At 46.8% G+C, this 14,250-nt stretch overlaps 1 long non-coding RNA gene across 3 annotated transcripts; it reads right to left on the reverse strand.

Moving 5' to 3' along the window:
* Window positions 1–1,606: 1,606 nt before the first annotated feature.
* Window positions 1,607–13,713, reverse strand: LOC101692008. Of its 3 annotated transcripts, XR_001178129.2 has the most exons (3): window positions 13,488–13,713; window positions 12,417–12,532; window positions 1,607–2,791 (listed from the first exon to the last, which is right to left on the reverse strand). It is a non-coding gene; the product is annotated as an uncharacterized LOC101692008 (long non-coding RNA). The 3 variants fall into 3 exon arrangements; XR_001178128.2 differs by lacking the exon at window positions 1,607–2,791 and having other exon boundaries at window positions 12,125–12,529; XR_001178127.2 differs by lacking the exon at window positions 1,607–2,791 and having other exon boundaries at window positions 12,125–12,532.
* Between the last annotated feature and the right edge of the window lie 537 nt (window positions 13,714–14,250).

A 14,250-nucleotide genomic window follows, 5' to 3' on the forward strand; every position in this document is an offset into this window, starting at 1 on the left:
CTCTGGCTAAGGATGCAGCAATGTGGCAGAAGAAAAAGCATGACACACTGACTCTGGAGTCTTCTACCTGGAAGTGACCGGTCCCGTGCTTGTGTTTCATTGGCTAAAGCAAGCCACATGACCATACCTGAGCTCAGCAGCTCAACAGCCTTTCCAAGGTAGAGATGGCAAATCCTTTTGACCAGTGCACTGTCTGCCCCACCCTCGATATGGGGCGGCCCGCGCTTTGGACCAAGCCAGTGCTCAGGGATTCCCTGCACTCTTTCCTCCCTGCCTATTCATTACAACTGTAAGAAATACTCAGGCATTGTCTGTTTAATGTCTTTTTCACCCACTAGACTATAAATGGCTTTGGGGAGGGTGTGTGTCTGCTTAATTGCTTTAACCCAGCACTTAGTCAAGTACCTAATACACACTAGGTACAATGAATGCTAGTCCATGTATAAATAAATGAATGAAGATAGAATCCATGGTGGAATTTACACCCGCTTTATTTGAGCACTAGTCCAGCTCTCAGTGTATGCCAGGCCTTGGGCTAGGGTCACAGATGAAGTGGAGGTACCCCATAGCCTGCCCTCCTCCTGGAGCAGGTGGCTGGAGCAGGACCGTGTCCAACCTGCACCACACCCCTCCCCAGTCTGAACCAGGAGGTTGGATACATCAGATCCATTTAACCCCAGAATGCTTTGTTTAAACGGCACCTTACATGAAACACCAATATAAAATATGGAGCCACATGAAATTCTCATGGTCCTGCTTCTGAGAGGCCAAAATCACAAGTTTATACAATTCAACCTCATAGGAAAGAGATGAGAGCTTTGAAGCTGGGTCCCCAGCCTTTCAGTGTTTTTCCATCCCTACAACACCCCTCCCTCGCACACATATTCACAGAATCCTCGTGTAGAAATCTCTGGATGAAATGATCTCCGAGTCCTAAAATTCTGAGTTCCTGAATTGAGCATTAATGTGGGACTCTTGGCACCAAAACACGTGCACCAGATCCACGTGATGGCACCTGCTGCATCTGGGACTCAAAGGCAATCCCAGGTCCCCGGGGCCTGCTGCAGCATCTTCTATGTGGCTTGTGTCCCGAGGCATCGATTCCACCCCCAACTGGATGAGAAATTGCAGCGCGTTTTCCTTGCATGGCTCTTCCATGCATCTCTGTCAGTGCTGGTTTACATTCTGGGATTGAACTAATTTGTTTCCCGTTTGCTCCTGGCTGCAAACTTCAGGCAGCTCAGCTTTGCTGCCCTGTGTTTGCAACATGGTCACCGCCTGCCTGGGGCTTGCTCCCCCACCCCCGCCCCCACCCGCTTGCTGTCCCCATCCCCAGCTAACCACATCTGAGAGCAAGGAGGATTAGCAGGCTCAGTGTGATGGGGTGCTGGCAGTTGTAGCGGACACTCCTGCTACTGTTGAGCGCTGGGGGGATGGAGGGGGAGTGGAGGTTCTGATGGCACGTGAATGGAGGCGGGGGAGGGGAGTTGTTAGAGGAGGGGGGGAGCCCATCTTCAGTGTGCAGCTTACCTACCACCCGGCTCAGAACACCCCCACTCTGACAGCAAGCAAGCACGAAGAATCAAGGAGAGGCTGCTGATTGCATTAATATTTTACTGAGGATCAAGCCCCGAGCAGTGCGCTAACTGGGGTTCATGCATTCCAGGCTCTCCTGTTTACTAGCCCAGCAGCCTATGGACTCTCATTCTTATACCCATCTTGCGGATGGAGGAACCAGGACCCAAAGCGGGAAATAACATCACCCATTAGAACTCTAGCTTCCAAATCTGTGTGCACCTCGAGGATTTATGTCCTTAACAACGGCTTCTCTGGCTCTTGAGGCTTCTAGGCAGCTCCTGGAAAGTCAGCATCTTCCAAAGTATATCTAGCATCTAGCCTGAAAATGGTGGGGATACAGTCTGGATTTCTGGAAACCTGAGCTGAGAGATGCCTTTGGGGGACGGGGGTGGGGGTAGATTGGAGACGGCTGAGACACTTGCAGTCCTCCGGATGGAGCCACGTGGCAGGTTTTAATTTTAAAATGACAAACTGGAAAGACACTTCCTCAGGCTTCCCCAAATGCCTGCCCATTGGCGGACAAGAGGGCCAGTTTTCTCCTTGACGTTCTTCTCCTCCGTAGAGTAAGTAACTTTAGCTGTAAGAATATTTATTTTTCATCCCCCCCGCCACCACCAAGGGACTCTTTACAACCTATTTTCATGATGAGGACGAAGAAAGTGGAACCTCTAACGGTTTTCAACTTTTTTTTTTCAGGAGTGGCCCGCAACACATCTGGTTAGTATTTTCGAAAGCTGAGCATATACATATTCTATGATCTGACAATTTCACTCCTGGGTAAATAACGAATAGAAAATAAGCACATGTGTCCATCCCAGATGAACGTTCAGAGCGGGACTTACGGCCCCAAACTGGAGGCAGTGCAAAGGCCCAGGGTTTCCAAGAGCAGCGATAGTCTGATCACACAGTTGCGTTGAATACACAGCAGTGAGAAGGGACAGATCCAGCGGCACCCAGGGACGCGGAAGAGTGTCACACGCATTAGATTCACAGAGCAGAAGTCAGATAGGAAAAAAGTACATCCTGCCTGATTTGAGGCTTACGAAGTTCAAAAACAGGCGAAAACTGACATCTGGAGTTAGAAGTCAAGATCATTTTGCCCTGGGCTGGTGAGAGGAGGTGCAAAGGGGCTTCTGGGTGCTGGCTTCACTGGGGCATTCCCCGTGTGCTCTGCCCCCCTTCGGTATATGTTGTACTTAAATAAAAAGCTTACCTGAAAGGAAAAAAAAAAAAAAGGTTGTGACCTTCAGATGTCCTTGAACCTTATATTCCTGCCCTGCTCACCAGGGATGCAGTGAGGTAGGACTGGGACAGGCTTTGTTGTTTTCCTTCAGAGCTCCTACTTCAGTAGCCAATCCCTTACCTGCTTGGTCAGCATTAAACGGAAGAGGCCCACCAATTGGTGAGTGGAGAGTGGGTTCTAGAAGTAACTAGGGAGTCTTGACCAGTGTTTTAAAAGACAAAATGTACTATCGTATTACATAAAATAACCTCAGTATCAGACTGTGAAACAGGCAGTAAGGGTAAGGATAATGTGATGGCATGAAATATATTTTTTTAAATTCTGGTAGTCTTAACATGCATGTAATATTAGATTCAGGTGTATAACATAGTAGGCATCACTTCCAGGTAACACCCGGTGCTCAGGACGGCATCCCTGTCTCTGACTTCCCCCACACACCGCCCTTCTGGTAACCATATTTGTCCTCCAGAGTTAAGAGACTGTTTTGGGGGGCACCTGTGTGGCTCAGGCAGTTAAGCATCTGCCTTCGGCTATGGTCATGGTCCCAGAGTCCTGGGATAGAGCCCCACATCACTCTCTCTGCTCAACGGGGAGCCTGCTTCTCCTTCTCCCTCAGCCCCTCTCCCCTGCTTGTGCCCTCTCTCTCTCTCTCTGTCACATCAATCAATTGATCAATCAATCTTTTGAAAATAAAGAAAGTCTGTCTTTTTGGTTGGCTCTTTTTTCTCTGTTCATTTGTTTTGTTCCTTAAATTCCACAAATGAGATAAAATGGCTTTTAAAAAAATTACCTACATTCCATTGGTATGTACTGAACTGACATGTTGATATGTACTTTTTTTTTTTTTTTTATGTGAGTTTAGGTTAAAAAGTTGAAAGTTTGTCAGTTCCCTCCAGGGGCAGCAGGTCACAGGTTTGCCACTGGGAGTCATACCACTTGGGCTCTTATTCTCTCAAGCCCAGGGGTGGGGTGTCCTGCCACATGATTTTCCTCTTACCTGTCTGAGGAACCCAGGTGATGCCAGGTGCTCATCCCTGAGGAGATTAGAGCAGTGTGACTGTGTACCTGAGCCATCCAGGAGAATGATTGGCTCCTCTCCGTGGTGTCCTGGGTCTTGATAATGCCCAGGGTCCACTTGGAAGTCCCAGATTTGTCCCCACATTCTGAGACCTTCTGGAAAGCTTTTGTTTCGTTCAGTTTGGTTTCCTTCTGGAAAGCACAACCCTGAAGGGCACCCTGTGGGACAGCTCTCAGGTTCTCCACTGTCTTCACTGCAGATGCTGTGAAACCCAAAGAGCAGGTTGTGGTCCCCGCAAAGTCATCCTATTGCCCAGGCTGGGAGTGCCTTTCCTCAGCAGGTGGCCCCCAGTGGGGCCGAGGCCAGGTTCCTGACCTTGGTGGTCCCAGCCCCGCCTCAGTATGGTCTTGCTTGAACTTTGGGCTAGTGCAGACACTGTTGCTTTCCCACACTCACAGGGAACTGACGTTCTTGATGCCTGCACCCCGATCCTCATGGCCCACCTGTGTCCCCTGCCATGTACATGCAACCATGTGGGATTTTTTTCTTTACCGTCCAAGGGCTTTCTTTGGCGGAGAACTTGCTCAGCCCCATGAGCAGGGGCAACCAGACATATGGAGGAGTTATGAACTTGGGAAAATTTCCAATCCATGGGAAATAGTTGTCTGCAGATAAGTGCCTGGCCTCCTGTTCCCCAGGGGGTTGCTTCTGAGGTGGCGCTATGTGGTCTCTCAGAACATCCCCTGTGGAATGCCTCCCAGTTACCATGGTGGTAATCTGCTCACTGATGTACCTTTAATCATCTTTCTTCTGTTCCCTGCCTTGCCTTCTCCTCTACTCTTCATCTGTGCTCCTTGGGACCATGTCTCAGGTCAACCTCCTCCACCAAGACCTTTTCTCAGGGCTTACTTATGGGGGCACACAAACGACTCTCTAATTTGTTTCTTTCTTATGTCAGTGATTCACTCTTTGGCTCCATCTGGTAACTCCAAGAGTCCAGGGATCGCTGTCCTCTTTACGGATGTGTTCTGAATTCTTGGATCAGTGCCAGACTGATAGCTGACGCTCAATAAGAAATTTTGGGGTATTGAAGAAGATACGCAGACATAGACAGGAATTCAAGATCTAGGAAGCATCAAGGGACTCACAAACTCTTTTACCCAGGGGCTCCGGGGTAGCTCAGTAGGTTAAGCCTCTGTTGGTTTTGGCTTTGGTCATGATCTTATGGTTTGTGAGGTTGAGCCATGTGTCGGACTCTGCATTCAGTGGGAGAATCTGTTTGAAGATTCTCTCCTTCTGCCCCTCCTCCCACTTGCACACACACTCCATTTCTCTCTCTCTTTCAAATAAATAAATAAATCTTAAAAAAAAAAAAAAAAAAAGCTGTTTTAGACCAAAGGGAACAGGTGTCATGTCAATGGAGGCTCTGCTCTGACTTCATAGTAGTTCACATAATGGTCATTGTCATAACATCACAGACAGAACACCGTTCCCCTTGATGGTGAAACTTCACGAAAGCAGAGCTTCTCTGTCTTGTCTCTGTGGTGACCCCAGGACCTAGTGTTATGTCAGGTACATAGAAAGTGCTCAATAAATATTTGCTGAACAAACAAATAATAAATAAGTGAATTTAAGCATGTTCCCCTATTTCACAGTGGGCAAGTGTTGAGCTTTGCATTTGGTTTAATTTGACTTCAGAGCCCAAGTTCTTTGGCTACACCAAGCTATTGCTCCAAATCACATCCACATCCCTTCTGCCTTCTCGTCTTTGTCCCCACCGACTGCAGGGTTCTTCTCCCAGCTATCAGCTGAAAATGTTTATTATTTTATAATATAGACAAAACTTTATAACTGGGTTCTATATATATCTAAAAGCTTGCCCGTGGAGAGTGTCCTAGCCAGAAGCTGGCTGCAAAATGAATCCCATGACCTTGGCTATCTTGACTTTGGTTCTTAAAAGCCTCCATCATAAACTCCACCAAACTCTGAACATGGGATATCTGACAAAGAAAACTGTCTCTTTGGGCAATCTAAAGTCTGATATGCATCTGCTTTAAGTTGTCCTAAACAAATGGGATGTAGTATGGAAATAGGACAACTATGGTGATCTCACTGGCAAGAGATCCTAGAACATCTCTCTAGGTCTTACACCAGCTAATTCAGTTCACAACTCCCTTGACTGTAAGTAGCTGGGCAATCAAAAGTCTGAGTGAACACTGACTACACATAGTTTTGCTCCTCCAGTATCAAGTGAATACTGCCAATGTAACTGGCTGTGGCCAGGGAATATGATGTCACAACAGGTAAGCAGGGGTATCTTTCCTAAGGCTACAAGCAGAGCAAATGAGTTGGAAGAGTAAGCTGTGTGTAGTAAGAAGTTGAACAGCATCTTTTCCAATATATGGTACCTTGTTCTTGATTTGGCTTTCAGGGACTAATATGGCCAGAATAATGCCTCTACCTAGTAAGGTGAGACACTTCATGGAGGCAATGAGAATATTTTGAGGGAATGTGAGGTTGGAATTGGGTAGTTAAAAGTCATTAACCAAAAGGGCTTAAAAGTGTGATGAAAAACCAAAAGAGTACAGAAGATGGAGAAGACCAACCTGAGGTAGCCCTTGGAGTGGGTATAGATGTGGTCCTAAGGTTCATTCAGAAGCAAATGGAGGAAGTGATGATATTCCATATCCTCACACCTTGCACATTGGGATGTCCCCAACTCTCAGGTGAATCCTGGGTACCAGAAGGTCCCTTCTTGTCTGGTTTTCCGGGAAGACCTGAGATTGGCTCTCTTCATGTCCCCATCCCCATCAAAACTCACCATTCTCTCTGAGTTTTGGTTGTTGTTCCACAGAGGTGATACTTACATCTGAACGGAGTCCAGAGGATTTAAAATCATTACAGAAGCCAGAAAAACATCAGTCATCTAGGTGCTTTCCTCCATTGCCTGTCTTATCCCAGTCTAAGACCCCCTTTAAAGAAAGGAATTAGAGACATGGAAAAGAGAACCTATGCTTCTCCCCCATCCTCTCTTCAAAAGCCACGAATACACCACTTCCGTCTGCACTCAGACTCTTACACACACATAGGACTCCACCTCCCAAACCCACGTGATATCTTGCACACACACACCCCCACACACACACTTCCCCATTGAACCAGTATCTTCAGACCCACTCTGTTATCTGTGTTTGGCAGTTGAGCTGTGCAAATGACATCAATGGGCACCCTTGCCTTCAGGCTTCCGGGTTGGTTTGGCCAAACAGAAACTGGCAGGACATCAGACAATTTCTAAAAGCTTCAAAATCAGCAGAAGTATGGGCCTAGAACCGGAGGTGACCCTGAAAATCAGAAGACTTTTGAAGAAGGACGTAGAACATCCATAGCCTGACTCAGTCTTACCTAGATTATAAGAAGCAGAGGGACCTTAACAATATCTATGTTTCAGTTTCAACTGGCAATCCATCTATCTATGTAATGAAAATGGCTAAGACCCATGCTGGATGTTTCTTCTTTAGGTTTATGTGTTTTTCTCAGAAACATTTTTTTAAATGATAAAAGATTGGTGGACAGGGAATGGCTACATTATTTCTGGAAAGCCTTTGCGTATGTGTGTGTGCATCTGGGTGGTAATGACCTGATTACCTACTTCCATGGCCTCCCTGGTTACTGGACTATGTGTGTCTTTGGTCTAAAACTGGACCACTGTCTCCCTTTGCACAGAGCTGTGTGGCCAACTGTCCTGTGCTTATGAGCAACCTCACTGCCAACAGTACCTTGTACACATTGGTCCACCTCATAACTATGGAAGATGCCGAGCATCATTATCCTTTAGGAATATCACTAAGGGGAAATTTTTATGGAGAGTGCTTTGGTCATCACAGCATTGATAATGGACTCTCACCTGCCACTTAGGTTTTTAAAGTCTCCATGTCCACTGCCATACTTGTCTAGACATTGACTGCATTGTACAACCTGGAAGAAACTAAATCAAGAAGGGAGCTACCCAGAAGGAGAAGTTCACCTTTTTGGAGCCCTACTCTATGTCAGAGACTGTGTGAAGGTTTGTTGTTAATCCTCATAATGACACAATGCACCGGGTATTGGCAAAATGCCTGTTCTATAGAGAGAAGCTGAGGTTCAGAGAGGTTTGCAACTTGTGTAAGGTCACCCACATTAGGCCAGGATCTGAACACAGATCCAACTAGCATCAAAGCCGATAGAAATGTCTGCTGCTGAAGCAAGCAAGACTTTGGTGTCAGTGGCTAGTGACAACATGTCAAATTGCTACAAATGCTTTGTGACAGAAATAGAGATGCCCGGTCCTATGGTTAGGGTAGTAGTTAGGGTCCTCCAACCCTGACTGAATACTTTATTAACAGCTCAGGAAAATGTGGCTGGTGTTTGACCCCAATCATGATGTAATAGTGTGAGACCCAGATAAAAATATGAAAGCTATTTAAAAAAATATATTTTAAAAAAAAATATTTTTAAAATTTTAAAATTTTAAATTTTAAAAAATAAATTAAATTTTTTTTAATTTAAATTTTTTTAAAAAAAATATGAAGCTATTTTTAAAAATTCTGAGAGTACCATTCCTCTGCTCAAAGTTATCCGTGGCATCAGTTTCCTATTGCTGCTGTAACAAATTACCACCAAGTAACTTTAAACCACACAAATTCATGATTTTACAATTCTGGAGTCAGATATCCAACGTGGTGCCACTGAGCTAACATCAAGGTGTTGGCAGGGCTATTCTTCTTGCCTTCCCTGCCTCCTTGCCTTTTCTGGCTTTTAGAGGCCGCTCGAATCCCTTGGCTCATGGTCTTTGCCTTCATCATCCAAGCCAGCAAGGTCACATCTCTCTGACCCTTATTCTTCTGACATGTTTCTCTGGGCCCACAGCTGGGAAGTCTTCTTTTAAGGACTGGAATGATTGGATTGGGCTCACCTGAATAATCTAGGATAATCTCCCCATATCAAGTTCTATGCCATTAATCCCACATGCAAAGTTCCTTGTTGCCTGACAAGGTAACATTTACAGGTTCTGGAGATTAGGGCATGGGTTTTGGGAGCCATTTTTTATCTGCCACAAATAAAACCCCTAGAAATGTGACCTTACCTGTTCCTAACTTAGTTGTATTATCTCTACATCATGTGCTCTCAGACACAGAGCCACCCCCCAGGCTTTACTCAGGTCCTTGGGGCAGGCTCACACTCACAGACCCTCCACCTACCCTGCACCTTGCCTCTCCTCACCCACCCCTCAGGAAGCGGGGAAAGGAGGGAAGGGGGAAAGAAAAAAAGAGGGGAAGGAAGGAAGGAGAAAAAAAAGAAAAGGATGATAGAGAGATCTCTGCTCTCTAGAGTAGATTTTCTGACATTTCCTTAGTCAATACAATGGTAAAGTAGCCACAGCAATGGCAGAAGTAACTTAACACAGGTTATTTTGTGAACTCCTTAAGATCTGATTTAATAAACGTGGGCCAGTCACATTGCTCCTGAACTCATTTGCCTGATAAGCAAAATCTTATTGCTGAGAAAAGTAGATGTAAAGCCACCTTGGCTGACATTCACAAATTCTAACAGGCATAAGAATGTTGAGAACCCACCAATTTTTGTTTGAAAGTGGGCTTGGATTAAAAAAAAAAAAAAAATTAGCACAGAGAAAAGAATATGTTGAAGCCCAGCTACTCTGGGTCACAAAACAGCTCACCAGAGCAGAAGTTATGCTACTTGATAAAACTAACACAACATTGGACCTTATTGATGTTGGTATGGCCCTTGGCAGTAGCATTACAAAAATCTGTCCAGACAAAACAAAGAAGTACGCCGCTCTGGCAGAAGAGCTAACTTCCTTGTGGAAACTGAGGAACATCAAAGTCAAGGCAGTCATCCTCTTGGCAATGGGAGTGTTGTCCTCTGCACAAATCACACATCTGTGGCGTGGGATCCAGCGCATGGTTAGGATTTGTATAGGAAAGAGTGCTTGCTTTCGCTTATCCTTCATTCATTGCTCATTTTGGAAATAACACCCCGATTTTTCATGGAGTGCCAACTCTCTACTACTCACAGTCATTGCTGGGGAGAACTGACTCCACCCCTAGCTCAGAAATTAGCCCACAACCCAAGATGGGTCAATGGAAATTCTGCCTCTTCCTGACCACCAACATTTGGTCCGGCAGTGGACATGTGTCATAGTTGGGGCCAATGAGGCTCCTTCCCTTGGAGTTTCACAGAAACTAATTGGAAAGATGCACTGTCTTTCCAGAAACTTGCTTAAGTCATAGACGTATGTGACAGAGACGGGGACACTTTGTTCAATGACACAGGGAAATAGCTTTCACCAGCCCTGCCTGAGAACTTTGTTATCAGCTCAGAAAAATGTGGCTGATTTTTGACCCCCCAATCAGGTCAAATCAGGTTAAATAGAGTGTGACCCAGATTAAAATTTGCAGTTTCTTTAAAAAAAAAAAAGAAAATCTGATAGTACCATTACTCTGCTCAAAGCCTTCAGTGATTTTTTCCCAAGTATGCATCAGTTTCCTATTGCTGCTATAATAAATTACCACAAACTAAGTGTAAACCATTCAAATTCATTATTTAACTGTTCTGGAGTCAGAAGTCTGGCATGAAGATATGGATGGGATCTGGGTTATCATGTGGGGAAAATCTCACTGAAAACCAAAGCCAGCAAGGAACAAAGAAGAGCCAAGAGATGGAGGAAGGGTCCTGGTGGAAGAGTTGAAGCCATGGTGCTCTATGGAATTCACAGGAACATGAGCCAATCCATTGCTCTTGGGGGTATAATCTACATGGTGCTGACTTCGGAAGTCCCTAAGTACAGGTGACCTCACATGGCTCTGAGCCCAGATACCCTCCCATACCTCAGATTGGAAAACCGAGTTGCCTAGGAACTTCCTTGACCACCTGCCTCACAGAACTTGTGTCCCTGGTGGTCTGAACTGTTGTGTCTCTATTCAAGCTTGAGTCTCTGCTGGGTTGGTCTTCCTTCCCCAACTCCTCCACTATGTAAATAGTTTCTCAGTCCTTCAGGCCCAATGGGGAGACTTCAGCATGAAGTCTCGTCTCCCAGCCCAGTCACCGATCACTCTCGACTTGTCACCTGACAGCTCCCACAACCCTCACGAGGAGACCGTGCAAATTATTTGATGCCTGCCCATCTCCCTTTCTGTACTGTGAGCTCCTTGAGGACAGGTACCATGAATAGTTCATCTCTGATCCTGCAGTTTGCAGACGGCCTGGCCCAGTGGTCAGACAGTGGACAGTATTAGGACAGATACCAAGGAGTAGTCAAAGTTCTGTGAGGCCTTGCAAAGTTCTATTTAGAGGTTTGAACTCTTTAATGAGAGCAAAAGGGAGATCCATTGAGGGGTTAAAGCAGTGGGGAGGCAGGAAATTTCTGGCATGCTGACATGAGCTTCTGTTTTGCTCCTGAGAGGAAGATCCATCCCTAAGCCCTGAGCCCTACTCTTGGTTCTGTTTCTGACGTTCTGAGTTTTCTCCTTAGGACCTGCTGATCCCTCCACTCAACCCCCGTGGGGCTGCGGAGTATGCGTCTCCTTACCCAAGCACCAGCAGCCTCTTGAATCTCTGGGTCACACCTATGGTTCATACCCCAGCCTGGGACCCCCTGCGGTAGCATTTTGACCTCCTTCTATTTGCAGACTTCACCTGGAAAATATCCAGAGAGTGCCTCCACCCTCTGACCCTGTGTTTTACCGGATCACTTCTTACTGGCTGGAGGTAGTCAAATTGCTCTTGATCTCATGCTAGGAGGCCATTGATGTTTCTGCGATTCTGTGGGGCGCCTTTCTCAACTCAAACCATCTGCTGCAAAGCTTATTTGGGAAAGGTGTGATTTTTGAAAGGCACATTCATTTACGGTTGCTGTACCCTGTCACTACGTTAGGTCATGAGGCCAAACCCAGAAGAGGAACAAGGATGCTCGGCAGGAGGGGAGTAAGTTGGGGAGCCACTGTGACTCAAGAATTCATCTCAGATCCATGCACATCCAACAGTCCATCCTTTGTCAGCAGGGGAAAATCAGCACGATTGGAAACCATGATTTCCCAATATGCGCCAATTCAGAGATATGCAGACATGTTACCTGGACAAAGGAATGGACTTCTACCTTCTTATTCCAGATATCGGCTCTTTCACAGTTGTCTCAAAAGGACCTTGGCAAAGGTTCAGTTCCCTGGATGAGAAGTGAGTGTTTCATTTTTCAGGGGAACACCTACTTTTCAAGTAGACAGAGCTTGGATATCATACCTGATTATTTAATTAGATCACACACATTTGTTTAAATACATACTTGAACGTGTTTTCTTATCATACTTGGTTATATAACTGGGCTAACAATGACACCCCACAGTACTTTGATATGAGGGCAGAGGAAATGAATGAAAATTGGGAAGCCGCCCAAAGAGAAAACAATCCATGAGAGTTCATAGTGGTGGGGCATGAGGTAGGGGAAGGACAGGAATTACTTTTGGAGGTTCAACTTCTCAAGCGCAGAATTAAAACCGTTCAAGTTGGCTATATGGAACCCACCATGAACTGAAGTCAAAAGGAAATTCACTGGTCTGGATTTCTGTCGATCCTGAATCGAGGGCACGGAGCTGATATTGATGGGCGGAAAGTCTCACCCGAGATGAGGGTCTCTTCTGCTGCAAAAGTTGAGAACCATCATTATAGAAACCTGAAATTGAAGAGGGCATAAAGAGACAGACTTGCCCCAATATTAGAGTGCCCCCCCCCTTTTAGAACCATCATTATAAAAACTTTTCCCCTATCCTTCCTTGCCCAAGAGCTGTACCCTGTGATTTCATGGGCTGGCATTTCTGTTTGGCTTCACACAAGGGTCAAACAGCCTTCTCTGTCTGCAAGTGTCCTTGGGCGCAGTCCCAGGTGCTGCTGGGGGCAGCCGTGTATGTGGGCAGGAACAGCGGTTGCTGAGGGGCTCTGGGTGGGGCAACACGAGGGTCCTTCCAACCAGGATTTCCATCCCAGAAGCCTGATTGCCCAAGACTGTATGCTAAAATGATAACATTTCTCCTCCTGAGGCTCTTGGAAAAGGACTACCCTCTTGAAAATCCTTTTATTTTATTTGGGAAGGGCAGAGGGAGAGAATCTTGAAGCAGACTCAACCACTGAGCGCTGAGCCCATGCGAACCTCCATCCCACGACCCACTAGATCACGACCTGAGACCAAACCGAGAGTAGAGCCATCAGGCCCCGAGAATCCCTTCAAAGACACAATCTCTTTCCTAGTGTTTCTAGCTAAGGACTAGCGGTGGCCATGGTTAGGGACCTCGATTGGAACCATTCCTTCTCGGACATTTGAACTGAAATTCCGTCTCGCGATGGCGAAATTTCCCAGGGCATCCACGTTTCTAAAGAGTAGCCTATCAAGCGCGGAGCTGGAGGCTTGCCACCGGTACCCCTTTGCTGCGTGATGCCGGGCAAGTGGCCGTGCGTCTCTGAGCCTCGATTTCTCTGCCTATAAATAGCCGCAGGGAGGCAGCGTCTTCGATCTGGCCTCCAGGGAGGCCGATTTCGCTCTGCAGAGGGGAGGGGAAAGGAGGAAGGGGTAGGACGATGATGCCATTCCCAGGGCCGCACCTCGACGCCAGTCGGTGGGAGCGCGCCCCACTTCGCCCCCAGATCCTGAGAACCTGCTGGAGGTGGCAGGCGCGCGGAATCCAAGTGATTTATCCACCGGGAAGGAAATGAATTGGTGGGCGGCGGGAAGGACCATACCCTGGGTGGGTGACACAGAGACTGGGAAGAAATTCTCCCCTTACCCCCCCCCCCCCCCCATCCCCATCCCCAAAGCGACGCGGCTCAGGGTGGCCCGGAAGCTGCTTTGGTTCATGATGTCATAAAAGACGTGGGTAGCCCGCTCCCCGCTGCCTGTCACACGCCGGGCTTTGAACGAGGGGCCGTGATGGATAAGGGGGCCCCTCAACTCGCTTTTATCCGCAGACGGATGTCAGGACCGCGTGCCCACCCCGCCGGGCTTTCATTTTCCCTCCTGCTTTCCCCGCGCCTTTAATCAAGGCCTCGAAGGTAATTGCTCTGTGGACAAACAGCTCGCGGCCTGGTGTGCAACTAACAATTAGTTTAGGGGCTGTGATCTATAAATTTTGAGGAGAGGGAAAGAGGATTTGGTGCACTTGGGCTATCGTTTCTAATGAAGAAAAATAACACACCGGAAGGGATCCCGAGTGTTAGCAAAGCAACTTAATATCATCTGGTCGTGATTTGTAGGGCTCGATAATGCCTTGTGATCTTGGGGAGAGAGAGAAAACGGGGTGGGGAGGGGTGCTCTGTTGCTGGTGGTGTTTCTTAAAAAGAAAAGAAAAAAAAAAAAAGCCCCTGGCTT

Source organism: Mustela putorius, unplaced genomic scaffold (genome assembly GCF_011764305.1).
Source record: "Mustela putorius furo isolate JIRA1106 unplaced genomic scaffold, ASM1176430v1.1 tig00000174_pilon_pilon_pilon, whole genome shotgun sequence".
NCBI classification, from domain to species: domain Eukaryota; kingdom Metazoa; phylum Chordata; class Mammalia; order Carnivora; family Mustelidae; genus Mustela; species Mustela putorius.